Below are 18,679 nucleotides of genomic sequence, written 5' to 3'. Positions count from 1 at the left end.
CACAATACAAAGTAATGTAAACCAAACACACCTGTTGACCAAGTAAATACAATTTATTTATTGGTCACTGTTTATATGAAATATGGAGGCAAAGGGACTAAAAGATGGACACAGGAATTATGAATCTTAATTCTTGTATTTGAACATTATGCTGGGTTGAATTTGGGATAATAATTTTGGAGAGCACTGATGAATAGAGCATATTCTTGGTGAAATTATCTCATATCCTCTGCAACTAGTGCATTTGAAGATGCAAAAATTTAAAAAAATAATAAAATACAATAAAAAATAAAATAATAAAATACAATAAAAAATAAGATGAAAGGCAACTAACAGATGATTCTGCTAATTTTCTCAAATTAGCAGAAGTTCAAACTTGAGAAACCTTTTTCTTTATATAATTTGATAAAACCTAATAAAATTAACTGCAAGTATATTATTTATACACAATTTTTCCACCACCAACACATCTAAATTATGGATTAGATATACGAATGGCATATTCCTAAAGTAAGTCACTCAACTGGAGCACCCTTGAAGTGAAAGAGAACAATGTCCTTTCATTTCTTGATGTATTGGAGAAAATGTAGACTCTACTTTCCACAAAGAAGTCTACAGAAAACAAACACACATGGCAACTTCTTTCATTACCATTCCAACCCATTTCTCTCCTTATTTTACCTACCTCAAGGTAGGTAAAATAAGGAGACTATCCCTGAGAGCCCTGCAAAATTACAGCTTCAAGGAGCTGGAGCTGGAAATATACAGTGCCAGAAAATCCTCCCAAGGAATGATCACCCTATCCACTTCACTAGGTTGATAGGTGGAACAGGACCAGAGTATGTTTGCCAAGGGGAAAAGTTGATGACGTTGTAGAGCAGATATCATCTTTTAAGGGTACAGAAGGCACACGCTGGAACTAATGACATTAAGAGCAAGAGATCTGCAGATTTATCAACAAGTACAGGTCAATGTTGAAAAAAAAAGCCACGAGGTAGGTTTGAATGTGAAAGTGTCTGCAATTCTGCCAAGACACAATAGGAGGGAGTATATGATGAGAGCCTTGTCAATCAATTCAGCCCTTGAGAGATTGTGCAAGGCTCTAGGGGTAGAATTTTTTTCAGCCTGGTCTGTGCTTGTTGACAGGAGAGACTACTTCTACAGGGATGGGGTACACTTAAACAGAAAGGATGCAAGAATATTTGCTGATCCTATCGATGTAGTGTTAGGTGGGTCGGAAAACTGCTAGCTTGGGTGGATACACAGACTAGAAGGTTAACAGTGGCTGCAGGCATAGGCAAAAGTTATTCTTTCACTGCTTCTATTAGAATAAGCAGCAGCCTGGAAAGCATGGCAATGGAGATTTCCAGGACTGCTGGGAGTAATAGTGGAACAAATAAATACATGGGCTATGTTAGAGTAACTAAGAGTAGAAACAGGTGCATATATATTTGCATGTACACCAATGTTAGGAGTACAGTTAATAAATTTGATGAGCTTGAAGTGAGAGTCAAGACATCAAAAGCAGATATTGTTGGGATATCAAAGATGTGGTGTCACACAGACATAAGCAGTGCAGAATTGGAATTTGGGGAGTACAATGTGTACAGAAAGGATAGACAGGACAGTAAGGGAGGAGGGGTTATGCCGTTAGTTAAGAAACAAACAAAATCTAAGGAAGTGCATCTAATTGATGTTGGTGGACAATGCAATGTTGAGTCTGTTTGGTGTGATATAACCACTGGGAAAGGAAAAATGAGAGTAGGTGTTTGTTATAGGCCTAATGAATCTGATGAGTATAATGAGCATTTGTGCAGAGAAATAGAGTCAGCCAGTAAATCAGAATGTCTTATAATGGGGGATTTTAACTTTCCAGATATTGACTGGAACTTGTGGATTGGTCACTTGCACACTAGCAAGACTTTTGTGTATTTATTGGATGACTGTTTTCTATAGCAACATGTTCGAGAGGCAACCAGAGGGAGTAATACTCTTGATCTGATTATCAGCAGTGATTATTCATGCATTAATTCTGTTTGTTATTTGTTATTTGGTTTTCAGGAGCATTAGCAACTAAGGCCATATTGCTCTGGGGATATGCGGTGGTCATTCCCTGACCTTTCTGCATCCTCTGTATTTGGTGGTCATGGGCTTGAACCCCAGTCTAATCAAGAAGCATGTGCTACACACTGCTGATTCTGCCCACCTCATGCATTAGAATTTGAAGATAAAGGAACCACTGGGTGACAGTGATCACAATGTACTGATGTGGGAATTACTTAAGGATGTAACTACCATCAAAGCTAAAGGGAAGGGCTTTTGCTTTCATAAAGGTAATAACAAGGGTCTCAGACAGTTTTTAAATTCTGTACAGTGGGATCAACTGATGATGTTACCAACATTGAATTCTAAATGGGAAGCCTTCAGTGACTTAATTTTGGAGGCTACTAGGCTTTTCATTCCAACTAAGAAATACTGTTCAAGGTTTAGGCCTAAATGGATGTCAGATGAACTAATGAGGCTTGTGGCAGCAAATAAAAATGTATGGAATGCATATAAAGTATCAGGTGACACAGAAGCCTATGGCAGATATAAACTAGTCTGTAATCAAGTCACAAAGGAGGTTAGGCAGGTGAAGGCAAATTACGAGAAATCTTTGGCAAATGAGGCAAAGAAAAACAGCAAAAGTTCTTTACTTATGTAAACACTACAAGAAGAGGGATTAATTAGATTGGACCACTTAACATAGATGGGTTGACTATTGATGATCATGCTCAGGTAGCTAATAAACTGAATGAGTATTTTGCATCTACATTCACACATGAGGAGTTATTCAATGAGGGGAGTGCCAGAAGTTTATCAAATGTTAACAGGGAGCTAAGTGATTTTGTAATAACTGAGAGCAAAGTGGAGGAGAAATTGTTGAAGTTAAACATAAAAAAGCACCCTGGGTGGATGGGATCTATCCAGTTATATTAAAGGAGGCAGCAAAGGAAGCAAACCCTTAGCCATAAATTATGAGAGCTTCCTTGGACTCTGGGGAGTTCCCCATGGACTGGAGGTGTGCAAATGTATCACCAATTCACCAAAGGGGTTCAAAAGGTGACACAAGTAACTATAGACCTGTTAGTTTAACTTGTGTTCCAAAGAAAATAATGGAATCACTGGTTAAAGAAGCATTGTAGGATCATCTAGACAAGACTGCAGTAATAGTTAAGACACAGCATGGGTTTGTTAAAAGAGGTCTTGTCTAACCAATTTGATTGGATACTATGATGTGGTCACAAAGGAACTGAATGCCAAAAATAATTTTGATATCACATACCGGATTTCGGGAAAGCTTTTGATACTGTTGCACATGGAAGACTGCTGTACAAATTGGAGAGGTATGGCATTAAGGGTAAGTTGCTACAATAGATAAAGTGATGGTTGAGTGAGAGATGACAGAGAGTGGTAATCAATGGACACTGCTCTTCGGGGACAAATGTTATTAGTGGAGTTCCCCAGGGTTTGTTGTTGGGCCTACTGTTGTTTTGTTTATTTACTAATGATATTGATGAAGGTATATCAGGTTTAATGTCCAAGTTTTCAGATGATACAAAGGTTGGCTGGGCTGTTAACGACAGTAAAGACAGTATGCTACTCCAACTGGATCTAGATAAGTTGGGCAAATGGGCTGCAAAGTGACAACAGAAGTTTAACATTGACAAATGCAAAGTACTGCATATGGGTAGCAATAACTGAAGAGAAATGTACCAACTGTGTGGTACTGCACTCAGGGAAGTGGAAAGTGAAAAAGACCCGGGAGTAATTGTGCAGTCAAATATGAAGTTTGCTGAATAGTGCATAGGGGCTGCCAGGGCAGGTCATGGAGTCATCAATTATATATAGGAATTTTGCTAGCAGGGACAGGGAAGTTATCCCATTATACAAGGCAATGGTCAGGCCACACCTAGAGTACTGTGTACAGGTCTGCAGGCCTCATTGCTGGAAAGAGTACAAAGAAGGGCAACAGGATTGGTGAGGGGAACAAAGGGGTGTTCTTACCAAGAAAGGCTTAAGTTCTGCAAATTGCAGCACCTGGAGAGTAGGCACCTGCAAGGTGATCTGATTGAGGTGTATAAGGTATTATTATTATTAATAGCCATATGGTGCAAGGAAGCCTGAGGCTTATGCTGCACCAGAAAAAAAAAAAGTTCCTGAATTATCCTGAGAGAGAGAGAGAGAGAGAGAGAGAGAGAGAGAGAGAGAGAGAGAGAGAGTGTCAAAAGTAGAAGGGAATCACCAAGAAAGAGAAGAATGATGATATCCAGCTCAGGATCCTGGGTGTGCCAAGCCCATGCTCACCAGATGTGAGCCTCCGGAGTTCTTGAATGGGTTGAGTAAGCTGAATGCTGATGGGATTCTTCCTCTTGCTCAGATTGAGAACCTGAGAGGGCACAGATTCAAATTGAGGAAAGACAGTTGTAGAATAGATGTGCGGAAATTTGCCTTTAGCCAGCGGGTAGTTGATTGGTGGAACAGATTTCCATCTTTTGATGTGGAAGTTGATAGCCTATATAAATTTAAGGCTGAGCTGGACAGGCACTTGGAACGAATGGAGGGGTGAAATGGGAATTTTTTTTTTTTTTTTTTTTGGCTGATGCTGCATAAGCTTGTTTTCTTGCATCGTATGCCTCTACTAATGCTAATACTAACATAACTTTTAAAACTACCATAGATAAGTTTTCTTCCCCCATTCTCCTAATGTTGAGTATGTGGGAAGATTACACATTAAACATTACCAGTATTTCCACTGATGAAGAGCTAAAAGAATAGCTCATGATATGTAGTCTTACTCTTCCAAAATCTGTTTCTAAATAATTTTGTTACTTGTTCTTCATTCAAAAAAAATTTTTTTAAAACAAAATAGTGGTAACTTTGTTTATACAATAAACCTCATTTTTAAGTGTAGGTGCTACTTAGCAGCTAAATAGTTATAAAAATTACATTCTTTACCAAATGTATTTAATTTCACCTTTCTCTCCAAGCAAAATTTGATTGTATCATCAAAGTCAGGATTATTAATAAAGCAATTTTGTCACTTCAGACCTCAAAATGCTGGCAATAACCAATCCTATATACCCGAAATTTTGCAGTGGATTATGGAAGAATATGCAATTGAGAATGCTGCAATTCCATTTTTGACCATCAACACTCAATTTACATGTCATTGGTAGCTGAAGTTTAAACATAGTAGCCTTGCACAGGAGCAGAACCTTTCTGGATTTAATGGATGACTGTTTTCTACAGCAGCACGTTAGAGAGGCAACAAGGGAAAGCAATATGCTTTATCTGGTTATCAGCAGTGGCTGTTCATGCATCAAGAATCTGCAGATAAGAGTGCCACTAGGTGGCAGCAAACACAGTGTATTTATGTGGGATTTATGTAAAGATGTAACTACTGTCAAGAGTAAAGGGAAGAGATTTTGTTTTTATAAAGATGACCAGATTGGTGTTAGACAGTTTTTAAATTATTTTCGGCGGAACCAACTGATGTTACCAAATGGGAACCATTCAGGAAAGTAACTGTAGATGCTGCTGAGATTTTCATACCAACTAAGAGATAAATGTTGAAAGTTTAGAGATAAATGGATAACAGATGAACTGAAGAGACTAGTAACAGAGGATCAAAATGCATGTGATGATTATAAATTATGAGAGGGCAGAAACTTGACAATAAGTAAAAACTAGTCTGCAATCAAGTCACAAAGGGATTATATAGGCTAAGGCAGATAATGAGAAGTCCTTTGTGCTAGGATTATGAAGAAAAATGACCCATTAGATATGAATGGTATGACTACTCATGATCATATTCTGGTTGCAAACACACTTAAACATCTTTTGCTTCTACATTCATGCATAAAGAAGTGTTTATTATTAGCCATATGGTGCAAGGAAGCATGAGGCTTATGCTGCACCAAGCAAAAAAAAATTTGAGAAACAGAGAGAGAGAGAGAGAGAGAGAGAGAGAGAGAGAGAGAGAGAGAGAGAGAGAGAGAGAGAGAGAGAGAGCAGTAGAAGGAAATCACCAAGAAAGAGAAGAATGATGATATCCAGCTCAGGACCTTGGTTTTCTAAGTCCATACTCACAAGATAACTGGGAGCTGAATGATTTTGTGATAACTGAGAGGAAAGTGGAAGAGAAATTACCTGGGCTAAGAGTAAATAAAGCAGTTGGAGATGATGCAAACTATTTAATAATATTAAGAAAAGTAGCAAACATGTAAGAATCTCACAAATATAGGGGAGTTTATGGGTAAATTTTTGAGATTAGGGAACATATTATTCCTTGATATGGAGAAGGAATTTTTGAGATGTAAGAAATGCATATACGGCAAGAGATTTCTGGGGGAGGGGGCATTTAGGTTATATTGTCAGGACCTCACGAAAGAAGCGGATCGCAGGGAAAGGCAAAGGCAGAATCCAAAAGTAATAAATAAATAAAAATAGAGGGAGTGTAAAGCTAGAAGAAGGGTAGGGTCTTGTGTTGACTTAAATATTGGAATGCAGTTAAGTAGAGAAAATAAGTGATTAGGCTGAATCTACACTATAAACAGCCTGGCATGTAAAGATTTAGGAGCAAGATGAAATAGCAGATAGAAATGGAAGCTGGCGGGGCTATCTAGAGATGTTCTCTGCAGGTGGCTATTCTCAAAAACGAGAACCTACAGACCCTCCATGGGAAAAAGAGGGCAAAGCTATGCAGAAATTTACTACTAAACCAAAAGAAAGTAATCAGCAAATAAGAGAGGAAAATAATTTAGGATTGGTAACGATTGACGGGAAGCGGAAAAGGGATAGATAACAGAAATAAACAAAAAAAAAAAAAAAGGGAGAGGAGGAAGGAATAAAGTGTGGCTGAAAAAGTGATCGCGCAAAAAAAAAAAAAAAAAAAAAACCACTAGAGTTGAGAAAAATAAGTTGAAAAGTGCAGAAGTGTGGGGAGTGCAAAAGGCCTGAGACAGTGAGTTGGGAAATAGTTAAGAACAGCAGAGAAAAGGGGAGGCTAAGTATGATAAGCAAAAAGTTATGAAAGATGGCTAAGTGAACCAGGAAAGGTAATGATCTCTTTGAGAAAAAGAGAGAACATCTGAGGAATCCTTAGAACCACTAGTCGAGTACTGTCAAAACCAATAGCCTAAAATTGTAGGTGTCCTGCAAATAAGAAAAAAAAAAAAAACCGGACTAGCTAAGGATGTGGAGTTCCAGCTAAACTTCAACAATTGAGCATATACATCTCTCTCAACAAGTGAGCACATTTGATGCCTTTTCGAACTCTATGGGAGGTATTTAGATGATGTTCTAGTTATTACTGATAGTAGTACTATCCAAGACATTTTACATTTGTTTAATAATATTCATTCTAGACTCAAATTTACATTGGAAAGGGAGGATATGGATACAAAAATCATTAAACTTTCTAAATTTCACGCTTACTCGGGACTCGAAAAAAATCCAATTTAACATCTATCGAAAACCTACAAACACTGGTATACTTCTACATTATAACAGCTATCACTCGTTCACCTACAAAAGATCTATTATCTTTAATCAATTTCTAAATGCCTATAAATATTCAATGACGGAATCTGCTTTGGGTTCAGAAATACAAATATTAACAAGCAGATTCTTAAACAGGGGTTATCCCCTTACTACAATAAACCGAATTAGGGTACAAGCTAAGGATAGGATACAAAATACTACACCAACCAACAATACTAATATCAAAAAATACTTTATTTCTGTCCCATATGTTGAACAGTGGCACAAACAACTTACCAGATTCTTTAAAGATACCAAATATAAAATTGTAGCCAGGCCAATACACAAATTATACACTATACTGAACAATCATTCAGTCCTTTCCTCCTTTGCAACACAAATTAATGACTTGGTATACATTTCTTGCGGTGATTGCGACTCGTCTTACCACGGTTCGACGCGTTTTCCTCTGAATATTCGTGTTAATCAACATGTGGCTTCAGTTCATGCTTCTCGTTCAACAGCGTCGGAATTAGCCTTTCATGTAGTTAACGAAAAACATACTTTTTTTTTTTTTATTATTTAATCAGTTTCAAGGACTATCTTGCCAAATTGGGAGAGCAAATTCTTAACTAGGCATCTATTTAAAGCATTTGTTTTTCAGAATAAAAAGACTCAAAGAAGTGAAAATAAAACATGAAATTTATTAGACATATATATGTACACTTATATTTGTAAAATAATAAGAGATGTTTACCTCAATATAGTATATAGAACACTTCCGTATGATACTCTCCAGAAATTAAAACAAAAAAAAATTGAAAATCTTGAAAAAATTGACAATCACAAAACGATTTTCCTTCCTCATGAAACTTAAATAGAGATTATTTGTCTTCACGCATACGCGTAAAAGCCCACGAATCAGAGATCAGATATGGCTGGTGAACAATAACAGAATTCTAGTGTAATTTAATGTCGATGGTATCTGCAATTAATAGTTGCGTATAATTACATTGGACACTAATTGTTGTGGCCTCGCTAAGGGGAAAGTGAGAAATTACTCTCGTGATCCTGAGAATCTTCCATGAAATATACAGTGTATAGCAGTCAAATGGCAAAGAGTGGGCATTGGAGGTGTGAAGGTGCCTAAAATCTAAATCAGATTTCCAAGGAAGTGAAACCCCACAAAAGGGAGGAGTAAACCTTTGGCTACTAATATGAAGGCATTGTTGAATTCAGGGGAGATCCCTATGGATTGGAGATGTACAAATGTATTTTCTATTCATAAAGGGGAGATCAATGGGAGAAGTGAGTAATTATAGACCTGTAAGCTTGGCTTCTGTTCCAGGGAAAATAACAGATTTGGTAATCAAAGAATTAATGCAGGATCATCTTGACAGGAATGCAGTTATATGGCAATCACAACACGGATTTGTTAAAAGAAGATCTTGTCTGACCAATTTGATTGGCTACTATAATGCAGTAAAAAAGAAAATTTATCCAAATAATAATTCTAACATCATGAACTTAGATTTCAGCAAAGCTTTTTATACTTTTTAAATGAAAGAATGCTATACAAATTGAATCAGTGTGGAGTCAGAGGCAGGTTAAACTTCAACTGCTACTTCTTAGTGCACCTGCTTAATTTATCTGGATACAGCTGCAGTAGTATACCCTGTTTACTGTTATTAACCAACCAGCTAACCTTCATATCATCTGCAAACTTAGACATTAGGCTTGATATGCCTTCATCAATATCATTAACAAATACTGGAAACAACAAATGGTCCAGCACTTAACCCCAGGTGAATCCATTAATAACATTTGTCCAAGAAGAGCTATACCCATTGATAACAACTTTCAGCCTTCTCCTGCTCAACCATCCCTTTATCCATAGCAGTAACCTGCCCTTAATGCCACACTGCTTCAATACACACAGTAGTATTAAAATCTTTAATGAAATTATATGATGTATATGAGATCTAAGTATATGATGTCAAAATTATTTTTTGAACACAGTTCCTTAGTTACTGCGTCACATTATCCGATCAGACTGGTGAGACAAGATTGCCACTTAACAAATCTATACCATGACTACAGTTTAAATGCATTCCTATCTAGATGGACCTGCATTACTCCTTTAACCAGTGATCCCATTAATTTCTCTGGAATAAAAATCAAGCAAACAGGCCTGTAATTACTAATGTCACCTTTTGATCCCCCTTTGTGAATTGGGTACACATTTACACATCTCCAGTCCACAGGAAACTTTCCTGAATCCAAGGATGCTTTCATAATTATGGGTATAGGATTGCTTACCAAATTTACTGCCTTGCTTCATATAACTGGATAGATCCCATCCATCTCAGATGCCTTTTTTCACAGTTAGCTTGAACAATTTATTTTCCACTTTTCTCATAAAAAAATATTGTTTGGCTCTCTGCTAGAATATGATACACTTTTGGCATCATCATCCCTAAAAAATTCCTCATATGTTAATCAAAATACCTATTTAGTTTGTCCACAATGTGAGCAGGATCATCAACAGTTAAACTATTGGTATCTAGTGGACCAATGTGCTTTTCCCCCTTCCTTGTAGTGTTTATATAAGTAAAGAAGTCATTAGCATTAGTAGAGGCATATGATGCAAGAAATATGATGCTTGAATATTCTATGAGACATCAACTGATTTTGAATGCTTCCAGAAAGATACTGTTGCAGACTTCGCCCTCTTCAGAAATGTTGCATCAAACTTTTGTTTTATAACAACGGCACTACTGTTCAGACTTGGCTGTCAAGAGCATTTCAAAGCTTCACCAGAGAGCAAGCTGAATTCAGTTTTATTTACATTCTTGATTCATCTATTTCTTAATCTTTCACAATAGACGAAGCGCTGGAAGCCTGTCCACAAAAAATTTCAAATTTGAAAACTATACACTGCCAACTGATGAAATTTGTGCTACCTCAAACATTTATAAAACAATTTTTCAATGGGAACTTGTGCACCATGCAGTCACATGCAGCAAAAAAGTATTTCTTCATTGAGCAAAAGAACGCTCTTCATAGTAGTCGCAGCAGAAATGCCCCAGACTAAGTCATTATACATCTTCTTTATTCTGCATTTCTGCTTTTCTTTGCATTCTTTGCTAGAGACTTCTCATTATATGCTATAACTTGCCTAACTTCCTTTGTGACTTGATTGTAGACCAGTTTATACCTACAGTAGCCTTCTGTATCACCTGATAATTTATATCCACCCCATTTCATTTTTCTTCTTGCCATGAGTCTCACAGGTCACCTGACATTCATTTAAGTATAAGCCCTGAACAGAATCTCAGTTGGTATAAAATGCCTACTAAGTCTCACAGGCTGTGCATCAGAGCAGATTGATATTTACTAGTAGAACAGATATAGGATGTGGGTACTGTTCTTATTACTGGTGAGAGTTTGCTCTGCTCTGCTCTCCTCTCCATTCCCTTCCTTCCTTAACTCCCAATGTCTGTCATTCACCTAGTTGCATCTCCTCTGTTGAGTTGTGTACTGCCAAGACTTTCAGTTTGGACTATATTCTAATTTTGTGATCATATATGCTGGGTGGTTATAAAATAAGTTTTCCTATTCAGGAGACCCTAGTGTCAAAACGGTTAGAGTTAGCAGTGTGAAAATCAGTGGGTATGTCATTTAGGGTATGGGGAAGCAATTTGTAGAAGAAAAAAAAAAAAATAGTTCAAACTTCTCCCACCGGGGGAAACAGCGCTGTACATATGTAAAAGTTGTCATTTACTTCAATACACACTGCTTACGCAAATGACATCCTGTTAGATAAAAGCAGAAAGGCCAAAGCCACGGTCAATAACCATTATGGCTCTTAAAAAAAGGAATGTACTCTTTTAGTAAAACTGTTCTACCAGAATAATAGTAATGCTAATGCAGCACTACGTGAATATCAGAAACTTAAAGGTTTGCATAAAGGACCTTTGATGTCGGTGGGGCTTTGAAAACTAATAAAGAAATTAAAAGTTACCGGGGAGTTAGGTGTAATTCCAGGCAGGGAATAACCACGTATCAGAACGGAGGTAGTGAATGAAGTAGCGGTTACAATGGTCAGAATGCGAAACACTACCAGTCCTTGTCGAGAGACTTGAACCTTCCTTGGTCTACTATACGCAAAGTGCTTCGAATAATTTTAAGCTGGTTCCTGTACAAGATTCATGTAGCGCAAGAACTAAAGTCTAGTGATTAGCAACAATGAATAGACTTTATTCTACGATTTCTGGCTCGTATTGAACTCGACGATACATGGGCTCGAATGATCTTGTGGTCTGATGAGGCACATTTCACACTTCATGGGGCTGTAAATGCACAAAACTGCTGAATATGGGGAACTTCTCGTCCATCCGCTATGCATGAAAGACCACTACAAAGTCCATACGTTACAGTATAGCGTGGATTCACAGCAGAGTTTATAATTGGACTATTTTTCTTTGAAGAGTGTACACCTCATGGCCCTGTAAGGTGTACGGTAACTAGTGCACCGGTACTGCACTCTTCTAAGAGATCACATTATTCCTGCCCTGAAAGAAAGGCAATGCTTGGAGACCATAGTGTTCATGCAAGATGGTGCTCCTCCCCACATTGGTCAACAAGTGAAGGAACTGCTCTATTCAACATTCGGAAATGATCGCATCATTTCTAGAGACTTTCCACAGTTCTGGCTATGGGGAAACCTGAAAGACAGAGTTTACCGTGACGGCATACAGACGCTTGTCGATTTTAAAGCAAGCATTAAACAGCATGCAGCTGCCAACACCCCCAATCAGATGCTACACGCACGCAGTCTTCTGTTTTCAGAATGTCATCTCAAGTGACGGAAAGCACATAGAACAATATCTGTAGATTTATAAGTTCTGATATTGAAATCTAATCTTAAGTTAAGTATTCCATCTCATGTTTACAGTGCCAATTTCTCCCCTGGTGGCGGAAATTTGAAATAATTTTTTTTCTTCTAATTTTCTCTTCAAATTGCTTCCCCATACCCTAAATAACATACCCACTGATTTTCACAGTGCTATCTCTAACCGTTTTGCTACTAGGGTCTCTTGAATAGGGAAACTTATTTTATAGCCACCCGGTACTTGATGGACTGCTGATGATGGGTGGACTTGGTTTATCTGGACTTGCTGCTAACAGTGTTTAAAGTCTGCCAAGATGTACCTCATGTGGAAAGCACATCTTTGGTTCACTGATTTAAGTCAAATAATGGATTCTTCTTTCTGGTTGCATCTTCTTTAAGTCTGGCCTTTATCAATGTGCACTTTTTTATAACTGATGGACTGATAGCATTTTAATTAGCTTCTTATTTCATGGGGTTGTATTTCCTGAGCATCTTTGAAACTCATTGGAATATCACTGACTACATTACCAACTGGATTGGATTAAGTGGATTCATGTATCTATGAGGGGGGGTATCAAAACATTCATACCATTACTTAGAAATAATAGCCCTAAACTTCACAGGAACTTTAATCCTTTTCTATGTGCTCTCCACGTGTAGTAACACATTTTCCCATCTATTGATCAGTTGTTTAATGCCTTGATCATAGAAGTCCATACTTTTTGCTTGATTCCACTTCCACTTCATTGATGATTTCCTGAGATGAATCAAAGCGGCATCCATGCAATGATTTCTTCATTTCTTGAAACAAGAAGAAGTCTGATGGTGCTAGGTCAGGAGAATAGGATGGGTTCACCCTAAAAAGTTCTCAACATCCGGCATTATGCATTCTTCAGAATGACCTAGATAGACTTCAGAGATGGTCAGAAAAATGGCAGCTATGCTTTAATCCAGCAAAGTGTAAGGTATTGCACCTGGGGAACAGTAACCCCAAAATAACTTATACACTTGGTGGAGTTGAACTAAAGTCGGTAGTGGAGGAAAGGGACTTGGGTATTACAATACCCTCAGATATGAAGTCCTCCGAGCATTGTAGACTGTTTGCAAGGAGGGCCCATGGTGTCCTATCGATGATTTATCGAACAATCGCTGCTAGAGATAAGGATGTCATAATCCCATTATATAGGGCTATTGTTAGACCACACTTGGAATACTGTGTTCAAGTACGGAGACCGCACCTAAAGAAAGACATTGTTCTTCTTGAAAGGGTCCGAAGACGGGTAATTTGCCTGGTGAGATTGGCAAAAGGGCGTCCATATGAGGAAAGACTTCGAATATGTTGGTTGCAGAGCTTGGAAACTAAGCACCTTAGAGGAGACTTGACTGAGGTGTTTAAAGCTCTGCAACGGATAAGCAAAATGAATAAGGATGAAAATATCACAGTTATAAATGATTCTAGAACTAGGGGCCATAATTTCAAGTTATGGGGGAAAATGTTTAGACTAGATTGCAGGAAGTTTTATTTTAGCCAGTGAGTTATAAATTACTGGAATATGTTATGGATGGTAGAGGCTGACAGTCGGGAGAAATTCAAAGGTCAACTGGATAATTACCTAAGGGAGGAAGGAAATGCACAGGTTGTCCATTTCATTTTTTATCTTATTAATTTTTATTATTATTATTTTTAAAATTTTTTTCTTATTATTATTAATTTATTTTTATTATTTTATTTTATGTATTTTTTGTTATTTTATTTTATATTATTATTATTTTTTGGCTGGTGCAGCATAAGCCATAGGTTTCCTTGCACCATGTGGCCATTACTAATACAGTACTATTACACAAATCCAACAGTTGGTAAGAACATTGCATTTGACATTGCTTCTGCAAAGGCGTCAGCAATTTTGGAACCCATCATGCAGATGCATGATGGTCTTTACTTGTGCAGATGGTCAAGAAAATGCTGTGGGCAGACCCGTAACTAATTCCCACTGCATCTGCAATGAAATGAATTGTCACACATCTGTCACTCAGCACCAGCTGCTCAACCTTTGCAACCATCTCATTGTCTATGGATGTTGATGGCCTTCCTTCTCTTGGTTTGTCAAAGAGACTTGTACAACCATGCTGGAACTCCCGTTTCCACTTTTTTATGGTGTCATAGGATGGACAATTCTGCCCATACACAGCTTTCATTTCTTCGTCAATATCCCGAGCTTTCTTGCCCTGCAAATATGACAAAGTGGAATATCGATGTTGATGGCCTTCCTTCTCTTGGCTCGTCAAAGAGACTTGTACAACCACGCTGGAATTCCCATTTCCACTTTTTTACAGTGTCACAGGATGGACAATTCTGCCTTACATTTGCCTGTTACATGCAGAATTTGTAATTAGGCACCTTAGAAGAGACCTGATTGATGTGTACAAGGCTCTGAGAGAGAAAGTAAAATTTTCCCTGTTGTAAATGATTCCAGAACTAGGGGCCATAAATTCAAATTATGTAGGAATAGGTTTAGGCTGGATTGCATGAAGTTTTCTTTTATCTTCCTAAGTTGATTATTGGAATAAGTTGCCTCCATGGGTGGGTGGTTGAAGATTCAAAGGTCAATTGGATAGGCACCTATATGAGGAGGAAGTCCAATAGGTAGTTTGTTTTATTTTATTATTCTTATTTTTTTAAATTTTTGGCTGATGCAACAAAAGCCTCAGGCTTCCTTGCACCATACAGCTAATACTAATGGAACCTTTTAAAATGGGATAAGAAATTGACAGAATGGCAAATACAGCTTATCCTGCTGTTTCAAATTACGCATGTATTTACTAGACACATTTTCCACTATTATGTACATGAAACTGATACAACGCCAGCTTATACTATTTCTTGCTGGTGTCATTTCATTTTATGGTTGTGTGAGCATATGTTGAATGTTTTGATTTTTTACATATTGTGTGATAAACTTTATATAGTTCCTATATATACACACACACATTCTTACTACCTTTACTGTAAACAATGTAAAAGAAACGACTATAGTATTCGAAAAAAAAAAAAAAAAAAAACTAGAAAGAATTAAATATTGAAATAAAAATGGCATTTAACATGGATCTGGACATCAAAAGAAGCTGCAGGTTCAGAAGAAAATTGCCTGATCTTATAAGTGGTTACAGATTTGGTCCTTGAGGATGTCACAGACATTCTCTCAGATATGCCAGACAAGCTGTACTGGCTACCTGGAAGTCTAAAACGCTTATGGAACTGATATTCAGGTGACATTCAAGTCAAGTAACCCCCCAATTTCGGTGGTGAAGTCTGGATGTCAAATCCTCTGCTTGCACCTTCACGATGGTGGGACTGTTAGTAATCCTGGGTATAACCTCCATGCACAAGCACACTGTGGGTGACCAGCCAGGTATGAACCAACATAAGCAGGGGTCGAGGTGTGGTGCCTACACCACATGGAGGAATGCCGCCCCCCCTCTGTGTTACCAGGCTGTACTAGGTGGTAGATTATTCTCATCAACCGGTGCAATATCACCACTTTGCTTATTGGAGGCTTGAAGTGGTCAAACCCATGTTTAGTCTCAAGAGCTAAGTTCCGGTCAACTCTTCCCATCTCTTCCATCATGCAGAATGACTGATGACTTTTGAGGTTATGATGAACATCACAGCGAGATCCAATCTTCCTTACATTTTGAGGGTACAGCTCTAAAACGGTGTTTGCAGGCTGGCCGTTAGTTAGTACCGAATCTACTGGTAACTCTTTAGGAGGCTTCTGGATCAGTTAGTGTATAATCTTGCTGCCTCTACTCTGCCAGATAGTGACTGGAGGGAGTCCGAGTAGTGTGTATGCAGGGGGCATAGTTGAGACCACATTATGTGAAGGATCTGGGTATATTCTTACCATGTGTACGCCATATCCAAAAATTTCATTACTTCATACAGCATGTCCCTCCCACTTTTTCTTACTATTGAATACACTGTGAATTGTCAAACTAATAGAGTAAGTGTATCTGCAAAAATATCTAAACCTCCCAAACACTTCCTAGTTCATTTCACAAATATACATGGTCTCAATTCTAAGCTCAATGATGTCCATTTCCACTTGCAGACTGCCAAACCCCACGTACTTTTTCTGAGAGAATCTCAGTTATCAGTTGATTCAAATACCGCTCATCTCAGTTGCCCAAATTATTTGCTGTATGTTTCCTTTCGCCTCAAAGGTGGTACTTGTGCATATGTCCGTTCCGATATTCCCTTTCAGAGAATTGGCAATTTGGAATCTCCTCTCTTCGATCTTCTATGGCTTAAAATCTCTCTGTCAAATTCATCTGTTGTCTCTACTGTTCTCCCAACTCCACTAATCACTTGGAGCTCTTTAATTTCCACTCTTTGCAACTTGACTTTCTCAAGTCCAACTTTCCTAAAAGTGAGGTAATTTTCCTTGGTGATTTTAATGTTCAGAACTCTAGCTGGCTTCCGTTTTCTAGTCACACCAACCCAGCTGGTCGAGATGCTGAGGCTTTTGCAATTTCTAATGACCTTGCACAGATTTTACATTTACCTACAAGAATACCGGACAATCCTAACCATACAGCCAACATGCTTGATATTTTTCTCATAAACAACCCTTCTAAGTACACGGTCAAAGTGAGTGGTCCTTTAGGTACATCAGATCACAACTTGGTGATTGTCTCTTCTCCAATGGAGCCTTTATCTCATGGCTATTCTCAACCTCGTATTGTTTGGCATTACAAGAATGCAAAATGGGATGACCTGCAAGATTTCTTTTCTTCTTTTTCTTGGTTGGACTGCCATTTCAAAACTTCTGATGTCAACGTTTCCACTGATCGTGTCAGTGAAATTATTCTTGTAGGAATGGAATCCTTTATTCCACACTCCACTTTAATATCTTGTCCTTTATCTAAACCTTGGTTTTCCAATAAATATGCTAAGGCTGTTCAAAAGAAGAATGTTGCATATCGCAATTGGCTTGTTTCTAATTCTTCAGTTTCATTTTCTGCCTACACCAAAGCTCGCAACAATTGTAAAGCAGTTATTAATCAGTCCAAACTAGAGTTTGAACAGGCTAAGAGTAGAAACTTGCTTCTTGCCCTAATGGTAGCCGAGCATTCTGCTCTCTTGTCAAAGCTATTGGCTGCAACTTTTGCTCATCTCTGCTCGCACCTCTGTCAAAACCAGATGGCTCTGTTGTCACTTCAGCCAAGGATAAAGCTGACCTGCTGGCATCCCATTTTTCTTCCAACTCATGTATTAATGATCTTGGTAAAAAACCTCCCACCATTCCCAACAAGCTCCATTCAATGCCTCCTGGTCTTCCGTCAAAAGGATGTCAGAAGGATTTTGACGAATCTTGATGCTAAGAAAGCTCCAGGTCTTGATGGTATTTCTCCACTTGTTCTCAAAACCTGAGCTCCTGAACTTACTCCTGTTCTTTGCCGCCTTTTTTCAAAGGTGTTTTTCCTTCTGCTTGAAAATTTGCTCATATCCAGCCAGTTCCTAAAAAGGGTGACAAGTCCCTCCCATCCAATTATCGTCCCATTGAAATTACTTCTACTCCTTCTAACGTAATGGAGAAATCAATTAACTGCCAACTCTTAAACTACCTAGAAACCTTCCGTCTGATCAACGATCGCCAGTATGCTGTCAGTGTAGATCCACTGGTGATATTCTGGTTTATGTGACCCATTTATGGACAAATTCAATGGAAAAGTTTGGTGAAACACAAGCAGTTGCTCTTGACATCTCAAAGGCTTTTGATCATGTTTGGCATAAAGGTCTTCTAAAGAAGCTTCCATCTTATGGTTTGGTAACTGTTTTTTGTAATTGGTTATCCAGTTTTCTCTCTGATCGCTCACTGAGGGTGATGGTAGCTGTCTCTCTGTCTTTTAACTTCTCCACTAATGCTGGTGTCCCCCAAGGTTCAGTTCTTTCCCCCACTCTTTTCCTCTTATATATTAATGACCTTCCTCCATTGACTGGAAATCCTATCCATAGTTTTGTGGATCATTGCACATTGGATTCCACTTTCCATTTTGAAAAACCTTTGCCCTGCTCAATCAGCTTCAACTTCTCGAATATCCACTACCAATTCCTTAAATGCCGATCTCCAGTTAATTCTCCAGTGGGACAAAGACAACTCAGTTGATTTCAATCCTTCTAAAACTCAATCCTGTCTTATCTCTTGCAAAAAGGATTCTTCTGCTCCTATACTTATGTGACATTCCAATTTCTAAGCAAAA

At 38.1% G+C, this 18,679-nt stretch overlaps 1 protein-coding gene across 1 annotated transcript in view; it reads right to left on the bottom strand.

Annotated features, from left to right (window-relative positions):
• The window catches only part of HERC2 (E3 ubiquitin-protein ligase HERC2), a 971,627-nt gene that overhangs the window by 16,119 nt on the left and 936,829 nt on the right, over positions 1-18,679 (bottom strand). The window lies entirely within an intron of this gene.

Source organism: Mastigoproctus giganteus, chromosome 1, assembly GCF_048544385.1.
Source record: "Mastigoproctus giganteus isolate SK-2022 chromosome 1, ASM4854438v1, whole genome shotgun sequence".
Taxonomy (NCBI): domain Eukaryota; kingdom Metazoa; phylum Arthropoda; class Arachnida; order Uropygi; family Thelyphonidae; genus Mastigoproctus; species Mastigoproctus giganteus.
This window is presented reverse-complemented; position numbering and strand designations above follow the sequence as displayed.